The sequence below is a fragment of the Myotis myotis genome, unplaced genomic scaffold (genome assembly GCF_014108235.1).
Source record: "Myotis myotis isolate mMyoMyo1 unplaced genomic scaffold, mMyoMyo1.p scaffold_m19_p_2, whole genome shotgun sequence".
Lineage (NCBI taxonomy): Eukaryota > Metazoa > Chordata > Mammalia > Chiroptera > Vespertilionidae > Myotis > Myotis myotis.
Genome location: NW_023416324.1, coordinates 20131218 through 20149387, shown reverse-complemented (window position 1 = coordinate 20149387; position 18170 = coordinate 20131218). Strand labels below are relative to the sequence as shown.

Below are 18170 nucleotides of genomic sequence, written 5' to 3'. Positions count from 1 at the left end.
AAATGAGACACCAGGGCTCGGGTCCTAGCTGGGCCCTGAATCGCTGGGTGACTTCAACCCAGTGGCTTCCCGCCTCTGAGCCCAGATGACTTCTCAGGGCCTTTTCAGCTCTGACTGTTGTAGGGGGTGGGCCTCTAGATTTTTACAGTCGCTGGGTCAGCAGAAGTTGAGTGATCAAAATCTAGAAGGTGGGAAAGAGTTCTGTCTACGAGCACCAAAGTCCACCTAGGAAAAGGCCCCCAGACGAGGAGCCGGGACGCTTTGGATTAAGCCGTCCTCTGCCACTGCTCAACTTCTGCAAGCCTGTTTCCTAAATTTTCAGATGGGGTTAAGTGTCCTTGACAATTTCACCCCAACAGAGTTCCTGCGAGGCCTGATGTGATAAGGACCATGCACTACACTGTGCAAACTGTAAAGTTCCGTTCACTCCTGAAGGGTTACTATGGGGAAGGGCTATTACGGGCAGGGCGATGTGCTGTCGCATTCTAGTTTAGTTCTTTCCAAAATGACCCTCTCAGGGGTCAGGGCCAGAGAACAGTGGAGAGAGCCCAGAAGCGGGAGCCTGAACATCTGGGTCCCTGACTTAGCATCCCAACTGGCAATGTGACTTTGGCCAAGTCACTCCCCCTTCTCTGGACTTGTTTCTTCATCTGAAAAATGCCTGGCTTGGTACCTATGGCCCAGACATGCAAGTTGTACAGCCCTAAACTCTGAAACCCCACCTTGAACCCGACTGCCCTCGGGGAGCTCACAGTGGCCCCGTGGAGCTGGACAGACCAGAAATAAGACTCGAGGTGTCACTCCTCCAAGAGACACCAGGGCAGGGGCCAGAAGGGCTCGGGGTCCTCCCGGGACACATACTTTCCCAACAGAGGAAAGACCAGGCCCCATGAGCCCAGGTGCCTTGGACAGCGCCAGCCACCCCAGGCCTGGCCTCCCGAACCCCTCTGCAGGGTGCAGAGCCAGCAGGCCCTGATCTAGAGAGAGACTTCAGGAACTACACTGCCCCCAACACAGGAGCCTTCAGGGTGCTAGCAGGGGTGGCAGAAAAGGGTAGGAGCCACCACAGGCAAGAGGCTCAGATGACCCCCACTAGCAAACCAGCAGAGGCCCCCCAACACCAGACAACCTCACAGACAGGACCCAGGGGAGCTTCCGGCAGTACCCAGCCAAGAGCCCACCCCTGGGGGCATTCACCACCAGATGCCACCTCCTGCAGCAGGAGGCCTACCAGGGTGGGGAAGGGGCTCGCCAACTGCCAACCAAGCGCACTTGCCAGAGGGCTCTGGGAGCCTCCCTGGCACCCAGGGCAGGATTCCGGACTACAGGGAGGCCCCGGCCACCCAGGGAGACAGGCCCACTCCCCACACTCACGGCTGGAGGGCAGGGTGCTGGAGAGCAGGTTCATTTCCTCCTGCCTGGAGTCTCACGCGGAAACCCTGGGCCCACTCCGAGCCCTGACTGCCGGCCCTCTCCCTCCAACCTGAGACCATAGTTCCTTACATTTTATACAGGCTCTTCCAAAAGACGTTTCCTGGTCCCCCCAAGTCCCCATCCCCAACCCCCCACAGGCCTCCCGCAGCTCTGAGGAAACCAACAGTTAACTTTTCCCAAAAATTCCTGCAAAGGCGACTGTCTGGGGGGAGAAATGGACCCCGAGATCCTTTCGCGGCATTTCACCGCCTTCAAAAAAAAAGAGTGAGATAGAGAGAGAAAGAGAGAGAGGGAGAGAGAGCTTTAAAAAAAAAAAAGAAGAAAGAAAGAAAAGAAAACTTTCCGAGTTAACTTTAAATTCCCAGCCCTACCCCCCAAATCGCCCAGCGGCTTCCTTTTTTTTCTTTAAAGTGCAATTGCATTGTGTCTCACCTCCCCGAAAGGCTCGCGGCTCTCGCCAAAGAAAAGGGGAAAAAAGCCAACCCTTCGGGTGCCCCCTCTGCTTCCAGCCGCCTCTCCCACATTCTCAGACAGTTTTATTAAAATTTTCAGACAAAAGAAAAACAAAAATGGCAGCCTGGCTTATTTTTAAAACAGGACAGGGACGCCATATTCTGCAGATCTGCAAAAAAAGGGAGAAATCCGGCACTGGCCGCTCCACCCGGCCGGCTGCAAAGTGCGCGAACCGCGCCGTTTGCTACCCGTTTATTTGCATTAAGTCCCATGAATCATTGTTTACCGGAGAATTGCAGCAGGTTTGAATAGCCCGGCTTAAGAAAAACACACACACACACACACACACTCGCTCACTCTCGCACTCGCTCGGAGCAGACAGACACGCCGCGGAGGCACTTCCTACCCGCGCGCCGCCGCCGCTCCGGGCCCCGCCGCAGGCGCAGGCGGCCCCGGGCCCTCGGAGCGCCCGGCCCGCGCTGACAGCGCCCGCGCCGCGGCCCGCACCCCGCCCGCAACTCCGCGCAACTTTCCCGCGGGCGGGCGCTCGGGCGGGCACCCGCCGCCACCGAGCCCGCTCCCCCCGCGCCCCGGGCCCGCACGGACCTGGCTGTGCGGCGGCGGCTCCGGCACGCGGCCGCAGCCCCGCGCCCGGCGGCCCGAGCAGGGCCGGGCTGGGGCTCCGGCTCCCGGCTCCGGTCGGTGCGGAGCCGCGCGCAAACCTTCCGGGTCGCCTGCTGTTCACTTCTGGGTTCTGCACGCCGAGGCGGCGGCGGCGGCGGCGGCGGGAGGCTGGGTCTGCAGCGCCGCGCGGCCCCCCGTGTTCTCGGCGAGCCCCCGCGCCAGGCGCCCGGCTCCGGGGGGGCCGCGTCGGGCCCCCGCCTCTCCGGCTGCGCAGCCCGTCCGGCCCCGGGGGCTCCCGCGAGTGGGCAGCGCCGGGCGCGGGCGACGGCGCGCGAAGGGAGGGGGCCGGGCAGGGGGCGGGGGCGGGCCGCGCGCTGGGGGCCCCGCTCGGGCCCCGGGGCCTCGTCTGGCTCTCGCCGCCGCCGCCGCCTCGCAAAGTTGCGCGGCTCCCACCGTCCGCGCCGCGCCGGAGGCAGAGCCACAAAGGAACTCCTCGCCCCCCTCCGCCCTCCCGAGCCGCGCGGGGAGGGCACCGGCGCCCGGCCCTAGGCCAGCCCCTTCCCCAGCGCGGGGGCTCCCGGGGCCCCGGCGGCCGCGGCCATTGTCCCGCCCTGGCTGGGCCGCCGCCTGGCCGCCCCCTCCCCGGCGATGGGGACCTGGGCCTGGCGAGCCATGGCCCGGATCACGGCGACCCCGCGCGGCGGCAAGGCTGCCCCTGGGGGTCTCCTTCGCAGACGCAGGCAGGAGGGGACCCTCAGAATGGGCCCCCACACCTGGGAACCAACGATCGCGCTCAAAATCCAGGCTGAGATTATTTTTTTAGACGAGAACATGGGGATGGGGGTCGGGAGTTTGGACAGGCCAGGCCACCCCTCCCTCGCTAGGCTCCGGCCCGCCCTGGATCTAGGCCCGAGCCCCCAAAGGGTGGGGCCGCCCCAGGCTGTCAGCGGCTCTCCTCGCAGAAGCTATCAGAGGTGGCACCGGCTGTCCCCCGCTCCAGACCTCAGAGCCATCTGTGTGTGACTCCTCCTCCCGCCTCACCCTCCCCAGCCAATCAGTCACCAAGTCCTCCGGATTCGGCCTCCCGGGCCGTGTCAGCTTCCAAACTTCACTTCTACCTGAGGTGGCCAATCCCCGGCTCCCGGACCCAGCTCAGACTCCTGTGTCCCTGACTGCCACCCAGCCTCTAGGCCACGATGAATCGGGGCTGGCCCTGCCCTCAGGGAGCACCCAGTCCCCGGGGGGAGGGCACACACACAATCGCCTGCCGCTGCCTGCCCTCCTGCAGGAGGCATTTCCCAGGGTGCGGGCAGTGCTGATACCTGCTATCAGCACCTCTACCTGTTGGCTGGAAACAGCTCTGAACAAGTTGGACAAAGTGCCTGCCCTCAGGGCACTTCCCCGTCCAGCGCAGATAAGGCTGTGAGCAGCTGGAGGGCAGGACACACATAGACCTTTGTTTTCAAGCCCCAGTCCAAGCGACGTTGGGAAGTTCAGTGAGATGATACATTTTAAAATGGAGAGAAGGGACAACTCTCTCATGCAGAAGGATTCCAAATAACTTATGTAGGCAGTCCAGGAGCTGGAGCATAACTCTCCACTCCTTACGTGTGAGCTGTGCACTGCAACGTCCAAAGTGTACAGTATGAAAAAGGAAGGGAGCCCTGGCCGTTTGGCTCAGTGGGTAGAGAGTCAGGGCACATACCTCAGTTGCAGGCTCAATCCCAGGCCCTGGTGGGGGAGGCAACCAATCAATGAGCCTCTCCGCCTCCCTTCCACTCCTTGGGGGAAAAAATCAATGGAAAAAGTATCCTCAGGTGAGGGTTAACGAAAAAGGAGGGGGAAAGTAAATTCACAGGGGAAACGCTAAACAACTCCTACCTCAGCCAGGCAATCAAGGCCAACGTCGGCAGTCGCAAGTCCTGTTGACAGTATGTGCGCTTGATATGCAATGAAAATGACACTTTACCTCTGTGGACTTCCTCCCAATAACCTACGACCCCAGTCTTGTCATGAGAAAAATACCAAACTCAAATCACGGGTCTCCTACAAATATCTAACTAGGACTCCTTGAAACGGCCAAGACCATCAAGACAAGGAAAATCTCAGAAACTGTCGCTGCCCAGAGGAGACTAAAGAGACATAACAATTGCAATAGGGTATCCTAGATAGGATCTTGGGACAGAAGAAAGGCATCAGGTAAAAACTAAGGAAATCTTAATAAACTGCGGAATTCGGTTAATGATGTAACAAAAGCATCCATCAATAAATAATTATAACAAATATACTAACAAAAGATATTACCAGTGGGAAAAACTGGGGGGGGGGGGGGGCGGGGGAGGCGGTATATGGGAACTCTCTAATATTTTCTCAATATTTTTGTAAATCTAAATCTGTTCTAAAAAATAGAGTCCAATAAGAAAAAATAAATCCCCGAAAAATGTACTAGCCATGTCATTGCTGATGTCATTGTTAGTCAATGACATAATGCTTGGCATGGCACCTCACATATTGTAAAAGGCCCAACAAATATTATTATGTTATTATTATCATCCTCATTGTAATTCTCGGCACTGAGAATAGCATCTGCAAAGGCACCAGAGTTTAGGGTTGAAAGGAAGATGGGAGGCAGAATCCTGAACGCTTTGACTGCTGGGATGAGGTCTTGATAGGGGGGTTATGGGGGGCAAGTAACATGATCTGGCCCATCTGCCTCACCAGAGCCTCCTGTCTGGCCACCTGGAAAGCTATGCTCTCACCAGACAAAGTGAGCTGCCCTCTCAGGCCTCGCCATCTCCCCTCTAAGGCCTGTGAGCATGCTGTTCCCTCGGCCTGGATCCCCTCCCTTGTCTTCTCATCACACCTCTCCTGGTCCCTTCAAGCCATCCTTCAGATCTTAACTTAGACGCTCTCTAAAATGTCTTCCCGGACCAGCCAAGATGCCTTCAATATGGTCAGTGCGGGCTGAGACGCAAGAAGCCAGAGATGGAAGCACTGAGCTCATCTCTTTGCCATTGGCACCCAGACTCCCCTGCCCCAAATCCAGTCACACTAGATGCTGCCCCACACTGTGAAGCTCTGTGTCTGCAAGCCTCTGTCCATGCTGTTCCCTCTGCTGGGGATCCTTAGTCCTTTTCTCCCCATCTCATCTCTGGCAAACACCTATTTATCACGGCTCAGCTTAAACATCGCCTCCTCTGTGCAGCCATTCTAGATCCTCACATGGGAAGAGGCACTTTCCTCTGATTCCCAAAGAGCACCTGTTCCTCTGGCCTCACTGCTGGCAAAACTCTTATGGTGCATTAGAATAAGTATTTGTTGAATGGATGAATAAGTGATGGGATAGACAGCAAACCCACTCTCATTCTCTCAAAATATTCAATCTTCCTTATTCTCTTCCAGGAAGTCCTCCATGACTGCTCCAACCCACGGACTCCCTCCTTTTTCTTTAACTTTTACAATTTAGCCACTGATTATATTCTCACGGTTGTGCATATAAGTATTACTACAGTAAATTATTTGAGAAAGCAACTACTAGTATGAGATCATATATATATATATATATATATATATATATATATATATATATTCTGTTTTGGGTGGGGTTTTTCACTCATTCAACAAATATTTACAAAGCACCTACTTCTGTGTTGCAGATAGGGTCTCAGGCTCTGGAGAGGCAGTGAACAAGACACAGGCCCTGCTCTGATAGAGCACTAGTTAGCATAAATAGTCAGGATAGACCAGACCGTGCTGCAGTAACAAAGAACTCTGAAACCTCCATGACATAACACTTGTGCCACATACCCATCCTAGGTCCTTGCTGGGGTCCAACCCCAGCAGGTCCAGGGGTCCCCAAAGGTGTGGACGGAGTCGGCGAAAAAGGAATGACACAGAGACAGCGTTCAGTTAATCAGCAGCCTAGCCAGGATCTCTAGCCAGGATCTCCAGCCAAGTTCTGGTCTGGATCTCCAGCGAAGTTCTGGTTAGGATCTCCAGCCAGGTTCTCTGTCCATGTTCTCTTGTTAGGTTCTCCAGGTTCTCCAGCCAGGTTCTGTAGCCATGTTCCCTCAGCTCTAGTCACCCACAGACCTAGGCTGAGAAGTCCTTATCATCTTGAAGCTGCACCCAATGGAACATGTGGCTTTCTTAGTTACCAGGGCAGGAGAAGAGCATTGAAGAATTGTATGAAGGTTTCACACTGCTTCAGCTGGAAAGGGATGCACATCACTTCTCCTCATTATCCATTGGCCAGTATTAGTCACGTGGTCCTGCCCAACTGCAAGGGAAGCTGGGAAGTACAGTGTTCCCCTGGAGGGCAAGCGAAGTGGACATTGGTGAACTCTCCCAGTCTGTTCCAGGAGACAGAATTTAACAAGTAATCAAGGAGCGCTGTAATTAGTCTCCATAGCTACAAAGGACAGGTTTGAGGTGTCAGGGGTGTGGGTAAGTGAAGATCAAGGAGAACTGCCCAGAAGAAGGGATGTTCAAGCTGAGATCAGGGAAGAGACGAGAGAAAAAAAGCTTTCTGGCAGGAAGAACAGTGTGTGACGCTTCTGAGGCAAGAAGGCACTGGCCATATTAAAGGGCCAGAAAGGATAAAGGAGCTCGAGGGCAATGAGGGGGGACTGCAAAATGACACTGAGGGCTGGGCGTCCTAGGTGGGCCCTGGCAAGGAATTAGGATTTTAGCTTAAGAGCAATAGGAAGTGTGGGGAGGTGGGCATTAAGTAGACAAATGATGTGGTCAGAATTCTTTTCAAAAGGTTCATGTGGCTGCTGGGGAAAGAATGGATTGGAATGGGGCAAAGCAGGAAGGCCAATAGGAGGCGTTCAAAATTTTCCGGGTGAACAACGGTGATGGCTTGGACCAGGGTGGCACTAGCAGAGGTGGAAAGAGGTGGACAGATGTGGGGCGCGGCTACCGTGTTTGGACAGGTTTAACCCTTTGCGGTCATATGTCTGCTCTCAGCCACCACAGCAAAGAACCGTACGAATCTTAACTCTATTCATTCATGTATCAGTTCATAATTTCTCTGAAAGCTCTTAAGTGTCTAAGCGACCTTGTCAAGAACCAAAACATTGCCCCGACAAATCGGAGATATCGAAACTCAATATAAACAAACGCGGTCGTTCCACACTCGCCATGCAAAACACCGTGGCGAGTCAGTCGCCTTTTGAGAGTGAAGAAATCGACAAGCTTCGGAGATCCTTCGCAGAATTTCAAATAAAGCTTTACAAATTACGTTTAACTGTAATTAGGCATTCTCGCTTGTTAAGATATTTCAAAATAATACTCCAAAATGGCAAAAAGAAAGTTACCGAAAGAAGTGTACTGCGAATCTGAAAGTAACGAAGAAGAGTTTTATTTTGGCACCTTGAATACTGACTCTGACGTAGAAAGTGATAACGTTTGTAGTGATTCTACTAGTAGTGACGTAGTTCCAAAAAAGAATTAATAAATCTTGTTTATCCTTCATAATCTTGCATGTTATGTATCACTGCTCTTTCAATGGAAATTAATTCCGACCAGTACGACACCCATGTCCAAATTTAATACGACTGCAAAGGGTTAAGCCTTGGACTAATGAGAGGGCACAGTCCTCTCATTGCCATGTGCAAGTCCCAGCTTGGAGGGCAGAGCCCTCCCAGCACAATTATAGCCAACAGCTAGAGTTGTAAGCTTGAGCCTGTGGTCCGAACTCGTGGCCCCACGTGCCTGAGTGATGTGGGCTTGATAGAGTTCAGGTGCATGTAGTTGAGTAGGATTGAAACCCACGAGAGTGTTGTAAACATCTTGACGACGCCTTTACTTTGCCTCGTGGCATCTGCTATAAAATAAAGACACGGCTTGTGGGCGCAGGCGCTGTCTCTCCCACCAAGACCCAGCTTTCTTCTCTTGTCTGTCTTTTCTTAATCCTTCACTGCCCCCTCTCAGGGTCACTGAACCAGGCTGAGCTGGCGAGGCACATAAGGCGCCCTGGGGCTGAGTATGCCATGGCCGTGCCGGCTCGCCACAGACAACTGTGGGATTTGTCCACATTTGTGGATTCCGTGTCACCAGGACTTAGTGACTGATAGATGTGAGGTGTGAGAAAGCAGGTGTCTAGGTGACTCTCAGGTTCTGCAGCCCCCATCGTGGCAAATGCAAGGTTGACTTCATAGCATCGCAGCTAAAGCCTGTTCACAGCGAGGCCTTAAGCCCAAAGATTTCCATCTTCCTCTCCTTGCCCTCTACTCAACCTTGCCGCCTCCTTATCCCTCAAACTGGGCATACCTCCCATCGGAACTAAAACAATCTTGAGCTTCAACAGATGCGCTTTCTAATTAGACCCCCAAGGGAGCCCCGGGAGGGAGGCTGGCAGGGATGTTAGCCCCATTTCACAGGTGGGAAAACTGAGGCCCAACAAAGGCAAGTGGTTGGTTAAGTCTTGGGGCTGCAGGATTTGTAAAAACAGGGATCATAGTCATCATCTTCCTGCCCTTTGCATTGCTATGATACAACGCCCACTATGTCTTAAACCTTCAGCTAAAGGAGCTGCACGCTGAATGTGAGGTTGGCACTGGGTTGCCTGGACTGGCACTGAGCCAAGAGGAAAGGTGGGCAGAGGAAAGGTACACTAGGAGTAGACAGTTGGAGCTGGAAGTGATCAGGACTTAGTAAGTCACTGGATTTGAAGAAATCTTGAAGACATCATTGGATTTCTACAAAACGGGAGGTAGTAAATTCCAGTCAATTTTTATTTAAATCTCCAAGGATTAGGAATCTGGGCTTTAAATAAGAAGAATGCTGTGACTGATTAGCAACGTCTGACAGCTGGTTACAGAGGCCAGCCTTATTCAGGGGCTCTGGGGTCTGCAATTGAGCTCACTCAGTGTTTGCTTTAGCCAGAGGGTCAAGACTAAGTCTTGGTCATCTTCTGTGTCTCCACCATTAGTAGTGAGCTGGGGGTTGTGGGATGCCAGGAGGTGGCAGAGGGAACGGCAGGGGAGCAGAGCAGGGCCAGCAGCAAGTAAGGGGAAGGGCAGACATGTGGAGATTTAAATAAAATCTTTTGAGATTTAAATAAAAATCGACTGGAATTTTCTACCTCACATTTTGTAGAAGTCCAATGATGTCTCCAAGATTTCTTCAAATCCAGTGACTTACCAAGTCCTGATCACGTCCAGCTCCAACATGTGCGTCCAGGTTCTGACTCTATTTAACAACCTCCGTGAGCTGGGGTCAGCCACGTTGCATCTCTGGGCCTCAATTTCTTCAACTGTGAAATGGGCCAGTTGTATCTGGTGGCAGGTTGTAAGGGAAGCGCCTGAGTGTTTTGAGTTCAGACATACAGGGTTCAAATCCTGGCTCCCACCAGCTTTAAACCCTGAGGACACCCCAGTCTTTTCGTTTATAAAATGAGGAGAATACTGTCATTCTTATTTCACAAAGCAGTACGTCAGGATTAGAAATTGTATACACTGCCATTTACGGAGCATTTACTATGAGTGAGGCACCTTGCTGGGCTTTTACAGGCAGCATCTCACCTGGAGAAGGTAGGGTGACCAGCACAGTGCCCAGGACCTGGCTGGTACTCAGGGAGCCCCTTCCTCTTTTCCTGTAGGACCTTAGGAGTTCATGGGCACGGGAGGGCTCTATCATCCACAAATCACCTTCGGCAGCAACTATTTACAGCCCTTCCTCCAAGCTGGTCTGCGGATGATCCATGCTGGGCTGCCACAGCAGACCTGGACTGCCCCCACCCCCACCCCCACCCTCTCTTTTACAACTGGAGACTGGCCCGGGGCTGCCAGAGGAAAAGGGCAGAAGTGCTATAATGAAAGGGCAGACAATTACCTCCCCTTATAATTACCATTTGCAGTAATTAAATAATAATAGCCTTTTGTAGGCCCTGAGAATTCAAAGCAGCCCACCAAGATAACATCTGGCTCCCTTCTCTTCTGCCAGGAATTATGTGCCCACAAGGACAGAATGGGGAAATTGAGGCAAGGAAAGCAATAAGGCCAGCCACCCCAGGTCACACACAAATCAGGGTGCCAGAGTCCTGGAAAGATCCTTAGAGATGGATGTGACTCGGAGTGGCAAGCAGCCGGCGGCCTGTCTCCACTGCTCACGTGCTGTGTGGCTGTGGATGGCTCAGCTCCCTCTCTGGGCTTCAGTTTTCCCACATGTAACATGAGGTGGAGCCAACACTTGACCGGACACAAGTCTATTGTTCTAGGCTTTATTCCGCTGACACATAATATTTAACAATTATTTTTGCACGTTTCGGATTGCAAGAGACAGACTGTGTATCAGGCTAGTAAATAAGCAGAAGGTGTGTGTGTGTGTGTGTGTGTTGGGGGGGGGGCAGTAATTGGCTCACAGAAGCCAATTAAAGGTTGAACAGCTGTGTGCGGAGCAGAGGTCTCCGGAAGAATCAAACCAGGGACTACTAGGACACTCAGGCCTCCCTCCTCTCTGCCTTCCTCGAATATCAGCTGTATTCTTTCTCCACCTCCTTCCAGAGTGCAAGAAACATGGGCACCAACAGCTACCCCTAACCAGGGGTTCAGAGCTTCAGCCACCTAAGGGAGTCTGCTCTGATTGGCCCTGCTTGAGTCAGGTGGCCATTATTGAACCAAACCACTGCAGCCAATGGGGCAGGGTCTATATATCCCATGGGAATGTTAGGGATGGAGTAAGAGAAGGGGCTGGGGAGGGGAGAAATAGAGGGCACTAGGCAGGCAGAATAATAGTCATTCACTGAAACAAAATTTCTGCATGTGGCCTGTCAGAGAGTGAAAGCAGCGCCATCAAACCAAGCAAGGGTATAAATCACCAGGAATGCAGAAGTACCAGGGGCCCGCCTGGCAGGGGCAAAGGGAGAGTTGTACAGGACTGAATTCACCACGGGGAGAAGCAGGTTCCAGGCTTCTGGATGGCCTTGGTGAGATACCCTGTGAGTGGACATGGATTGATGCCGCCTGCCAGGCCCCTTCCTTCCTCTGGTGGTAGCAGCCCCCTCCTTTGAAGGAATTGCTGTGCCTCTTATTCCAACCAGGTGGTCCTAGTGGGGACTGGAGGGTCACATGACGCAGCCAGGACCATCAGAATCCTTCTCCTGGCCTTTCCGTGGGCACCTAAAGCCGTGGTCCCAGAAGAAGCCATCCCAGAGCATGAAGCCTGGGCTGAGGGGGGCAGATCCCAGGCAGCATCCCTAAGCCTCGGCCCCTCTCCCTGTCCGCCCCCCCCCCCCCAACTCCCCCAGAGCTCAGCCTTCTCCTCGGTGGCTAAAATGAGCCGGTCACTTTCCCCTGGGGCAGGTGTTTCCCAGAGCTGTGGTAACACGTTACCACAAATTCGGTGGCTTAAAACGATAGGAATGTATTCTGTGAGTTTTGGAGGCCAGAAGTCTCCAATCAAGATGTGAGCCCGGCCCTCACTCCCTTCTACATTTCCAGGGGGCGCTCCCTCCTTGCCCCTGCAGCTGCTGGCGGCTCCAGGCATTTCTTGACGTGTGGCGTCATCACTCCCACCTCTGCCTTCATCTGCACATGGTCTTCTCCTTTTGTCTTTTTAAAATTATTATTAATCCTCACCCAAGGATATTTTTCCATTGATTTTTAGAGAGAGTGGAAGGAGAGAGAGAGAGAGAGAGAGAGAGAGAGAGAGAGAGAGAGAGAGAAACTTAGATGTGAGAGAGGGGATTGAATCTGCAACCGAGGTACATGCCTTTGAGCAGAATCTAACCCGGGACCTTTCAGTCCGCGGGCCTACGCTCTATCTCCTGAGCCAAACCAGCTCCTCCTGTCTTTTATAGGGGCCCTTGTCACTGGATTGAGGACCTACTCAGGTACCCCAGAATAATCTTATCTCAAGAGCCTTAACTTTATTACATCTGCAAAGACTTTTTTCCAAGTAAGGTCATATTTACAGGTTCTGAGGTTAGGACATGGACATATCTTTTGGGGGAGCTACCATTTAACCCACTACAGCAGGCTTATGTCCTTGTAACCGAGAGAACCCTCACTCATGCATGCCTCGGGGCTAGCATGAAGCAGTTCTCCCCTCATTGTTCTGGTCCTGGACTCTAAACATTAAAACACACACACACACACACACACACACACACACACACACACAACAATTCCAACTCCTTTCAAGGAATGCGATCCCTCTCTGAGCCTGTTTTTGTGTTCTGCCTATCAACATGGGGTAATACCACCTGTCCACAGGGATGCTGAGTGAATTATATGAAGTGTCACAGGTTAGATTTCACAGTTCACGCTCCATATGAGCCTGTCTCCTGAGCCCCAGTGGTGGTGGATGCAGCAGTCGGACCTCTGCCAAGGAGCATCCTGTTTGTCAATGAGCCACTTGACACCTGGTTCATTCATCAGGTTCCCAAACGTATGATCCTCGGGACCTGACAAAATCAGATTTCTGCTCCTGCAGAGCTAAGGACCAGAGCCAAGTCCATCAGACTCGGAAGAAGGCGGGCATCTGTAAGCTGATAACATTAGGGTCATAGTCCCGGAGGAAAAGCCCAGAGACAGAGAAACCACAACATGGATAGCTGTTCCCTAGTGGGTGCCTCCTCCACACTCAGTGTCAGGCCCACACTCATGCCCCTGACCCCTTCTTTTGCCCCCACCACCATCTGGTGAGGCAGCTCAGGTGACCCCCATTTAAAAAGTTGCTGAGGCTCAGAGAGACGAAGTCAGTGGCCCAAGGCCACACAGCAATGAGTTGTGGGGCCTGATCCAACTCCATCATTGTGCTGTCTCCTCAACCACAGTGCCTCCACAATGCTCACTGCTCCCACACCCAGTGGCATTGGGGCGCTTGGAAGCACAGTGAGATAGCATTCTGCAATATTAAATGAGGGGTCCCCCCCACACACACACACAAAATGCCCTTGCCACACACAACATACCTATGAAGACCCAGTCCTTCCTCCATCAGACTTTGAGTCACAGTTGTGTGCCTGGTGGCTAAAATGGTGCTGGCACACAGTTGGCACTCAAGAAATATTTGTCGAACGAATGGATTCAGTTATCGAGGGCATTCCTGTGGCTAGTGCCTCGGAGAACTGATGGGAGAACGGATGACATCATAACGCAGGTAACAAAGAATTCCCGTCCTTTCGGTACTCAGCCTGGTGCAGGGGGGGAGGAAATCCCTGCAGGTGTGTCTAGACACCTGCGCCAGCCTCAGGCCTCCCACTGCACAGCGGGGAGTGGAGCTTGGCTGGGAAGGGCTGGGAGGATTAGGGGCTCTGGGATGAGCCGGGAGGCAGGCCTTACTGAGGCTCAGTGCACACAGCTGCGGAGCCACACTGGCCGAGCTCAGATGCTGTTCTGTGAGACCTGGGGCGTCTCCTCACCTCTCTGTGCCACTGTTTCCTCATTAACCCGAAGATGACTTAGTATTTCCCTCTTCATAGGACTAGTGTGAGGAGGGGCTGCTCGCCAGACACTTTGGCCACTTAAGTAGTTATTGTTTTCAATACGGGAGCTGAGCTGCACCCACTACAAAACCAGTTGTAAACACTTGTAGGGAGGGCTAGCTCCCTTGATTACCCTCCTCCCAGCACAGCAGGGGGGCCATCAGAAGCTGGGAGCCCCCCAAGGGAGGTCGCCCATGTGCTCGTTCCAGTGTTAGAGTTCATGACCCTGGGTCCCATCTCATCTGCAAAGTCTGCAAAATGAGATGCTGTTTGCAAAACAGAAAGTGCTCTATGAATATCATGGATTATTCATAGGAACTGCATACCTGCTTCTCCCACCTCATCCTTCAACTGACAATTTTTTCACCCATCTCCAAATCCATGGGCACTTTTTAATCTTTCTTTCCCTTATTTTTTAAAAATTGCATTTACTTTTTCCATTATAAAAGCAATGCCTGTTCATGATAGAAACATTTGAAAATCCATAAAAGTCAAAGAAAACAGGGGAAATCTCCTTTGGGCCCATGACCTAGTGGTAACTAATAACTTGATGTATTCCCTTCAAAATTTTTTTTTTTGGGGGGGGGAGGGGCAGGCATTTTCACCAAATGTGTTCTAGTAATATGAAAATTTGCATATAATTATTTTGAATATCTTTTTTCTTATTATAATAAATGAATAAAATTAGTACATAAAGAAAAAAAGAAGAAGAAAGAAATACTAACCAGAATCTTCCAGTTCAGATGCAGTGAAACCCCAGGTACCTCCCCTCACCTCCTGCCCAGTCATTTTCTAAAAACTTGCACGTTTCATAATCATTTTTTAAAAATCCTCATCCGAGGATATGTTTTTTATTGATTTTCGGAAAGAGAGAGAGAAACATTGATGTGAGAGAGAAAGACATCAATCAGTTGCCTCCTGTATGTGCCCCGACCAGGGACCAAACCTGCAACCCAGGTATGTCCCCTGACCAGGAATCAAAGCCACACCTTTTTGGTGCCTGGGACAGTGCTGCCACCAGCGGGGCCTCCTGGCCGGGGCGGTGTATTGATTTTTTGAAAGGGCTGATGTGGACGAGGAGAAACAGCCTCTCCAAAAGCAGCCCCGGGCCTGAGGAACACAGCTGCTGTTTTTCCCTCGTTGCAGCAGGCCTTGTTTCTGATCCAGGGACAGAGAGGGAAGGGGAATGAGACAGGGGCGTTGAGTACTTTCTGACCAAGCCTCGCCAGTGGTTGCTGATTGCACTCCTCACTCCGCCTCCAGGACTCTCTAAGCAGTGGCAAATCTTGATTCTGACCCTGGGGCGATTTTCAACCCTCGTTTTCGATATCTTAATGAATTTTTTGTCTTTTTCTGAGTCTTCAAATGACCTTTCATGCCATTTGCCCCCAGTGACACTTCCTCCCGCTTGAAATCCTCACTCCCTTGACGTCTGTGACACCTTTTGCCACTGACTCTCCCTTTGCCGGATCCTCCCTTTTCTGTTTATTTTGCCGGCTTCTCTTCCTCACACCTCTTAAGTCCTGGTCTCCCTGAGGCTCATCCCTCTCTCTTCTCTGTAATGTCTGCCCTCCCTCCCATGACTTGCACAAGGTTAATTTCCCACCCTGATCTGTCCCTCAGCCCCAGGCTTGTGTCCTCCCCGACTATCCTTCAGGAATCTGAGATTCCACCCGTCCACGGCCTCCGTGCTTTCTTTCCCCAGAATTCTTCCTATTGGATCAATGGCTTCTCATATTCATGTTCTCTCTCGCCCTTTCCCTCTCCTTCTCCCTCTCTCTCTCTCCATTCGCCCACAATAGGTAGCTCAATGTCATCCTCTCTCCTTTACCCCAAATACCAGTGGGCCCAGCTTAACCTGTTTGGAGTTTTGTGGTTTGGGTTTTTTGTTTGTTTGTTTCATTTTGTTTATTTGTAAATTTTCATTTTGAAATAATTTCAAATTTACATAAAAGTTGCAACCATAACCGGGAGAAGCTCAAATAGCCTTTGCCCAGGTTCGCCAATTGTTGGCATTTTGCCTCATTTACTCCGTTTTTCTCTCTCTCTACATATAGCGTCACACACTCAGGTAAGCATTCACTAAATAGTTCGGAGTATATTTTCTAAGGACAAAAGTAGACTCTTAAAGAACAATAATACAACCATCAAAACTAGGGAGTTAACATTGATACAACTCTGTTTTCTAATAAACAGTCCATGTCCAAGTTTTGACAATTATCCCAATAATAATGTCCTTTATAACAATTCTTTTCCAGTCCAGGATCCAATCCAGGATGGCACATTGCAGTTAACTGTCATATCTCTTTAGTCACCTTTAATCTGAACTGATTCCTAACCCTTTCAATCTGTTGACGCTGACTTTTTTTATACCCACCAGAGGAGATGTTTATTGATTTTAGAGAGGAAGGAAGCGGAGGAGGAAAGAAGGGGGGGGGAGGGAGGGAGGGAGGGAGAGAGAGAAACCTCGATGTGAGAAAGAAACTTCTATAGGTTGCCTCTCATACGCACTTCAACCAGGGATCAAACCCTCAGCCTTTTGGTGTACCAGATGACACTCCCACCAAGAGACTCAGCAGGGCTTAACCTTGACATTTTGAAGATTCATGAACAAGTTATTTTGTAAAATGTCTTTCAATTTCTCTTTGTCTCATGTTTTGGAATCAGATTACATATCTTTGGTAGAAACACCGTCGAAGGTTGTATCCTTCACAGTGTGTTACCTAGGGCACTCAACACCTGGAACAGATTTTTTTTTTTTTAAATTAACACTTCCTTCCTCTATATGGCACAATTCTTTTCAAAAATAATCATGAAATTATATGAATAATAATAATGATCCAGAAGAGAAACACAGAGATGCCAGTAAAGTTATGAAAAAATCAAATATTAAAAAATATGATAGGGCACAAAAGGGAAAAATTAATGGATTAAAGATGTTAAATTACATTAGTGTAGTTTTAGAAGAAGGGAGGAATAACATATACCTACATATTGGTCTGTCACGAAATGCACAATAACCGTACACTTCCTCATTTTTGTGCCTTTACTGCTATAAATTTCTCATGCTTTCATCAGAATTTATTTTATTCCCATGTTCAGTGGGAAGTGTACCCAGATTTGTAAATCTGTCTTCACTCATAGTTGGTCAAATAGTACTTTTTATTCATTTTCATTTAGACAAGTTTCTTTCATGTGAATCAATATATATATATATATATATATATATATATATATATATACACACACACACATAGTTAGAAAAAAAGTCATGGGCACAGGGCTAAGTTTGGGAGGGACCCATACAAATCCCCGTTCACAGTAAGTCCAAGAAAGCGCAGTGCTGTTCCCGGCTTTGTGTCTTTGGGATGGATACCGATCCAAACACCTTCGCAATTTAAAAAATTTCCACTAAATTATATTCACCAGAAAATTCATCCAATACATCCAATACTTCTAATCTACTTGGTCAGGAAAATAACTTCCAAGGTTTTCCTTCTTTTGCAAAAACAGACAAAATGGCTGGTCTATCACCAAATTGCTGGCACATGGTGATAACAAAAAGCAAATCAATGTTAGTTAGACGTTATTTGATCCCGTGCCTTTCAAGAGGATCCAGTTCTGGGTGAGAATGACTGTGGCCTCCAAACATTTGCCTTTTATTTCTTCTTGCAAAGGGAGACGAGCATCTCCGGCGGTTTCTCCGGCTCTCTTCTTCTGAACACGCGTATTTTTTCTATGTGAATTCCCACTTCCTTACCTGTGCTGTTGCATGGTTAATGACTTTCTCCACAGTTTCTGTTCACCACCCTGCAAGAAGCAATTTGAAAGCTGGAGGTTTTACTGTACCGTCATCCAGGCTGATTCCAGCTGGTTCAAATATTTTTGTCTGATTGACCTCACCTCAAACTTCACACTTGATAAAAGGTAACTCAGGGGGAAATTCTCACATGCAGCAGAAAGCAAAATCTGCACGGATTCCCCTGTGGATCACACAGCTTTCCAAAGCTGGAGTTACCTTTTCAAACGTTGTCTGACTTCATGCACAGCTTCAGGCGGGGCAGCGGTTTTGTCTGGGGAAGTCTTTTCACTGCACTTCATTCTGCAGCATTTTCCATCAATGAAGCGACCCTGAAAAGAATGACTACCTTTTTTCTAAAGTTCCAAAAAATGTCACACACGGGGAGACACTCCAGGGGGCCACATAGAACGTCAGAATTAAACT

The 18170-nt window shown here is 50.5% G+C and overlaps 1 protein-coding gene across 3 annotated transcripts in view; it reads right to left on the bottom strand.

Moving 5' to 3' along the window:
• ZNF362 (zinc finger protein 362) overlaps window positions 1-2843 on the bottom strand; it is a 37567-nt gene extending 34724 nt beyond the window's left edge. Inside the window, exon 1 of one of the 3 annotated variants that reach the window (XM_036349232.1) lies at window positions 2494-2843. The gene's annotated coding sequence lies outside the window, so the exon portion shown is untranslated. The other 2 variants (XM_036349231.1, XM_036349234.1) reach the window with 2 other exon arrangements.
• Window positions 2844-18170: the final 15327 nt, after the last annotated feature.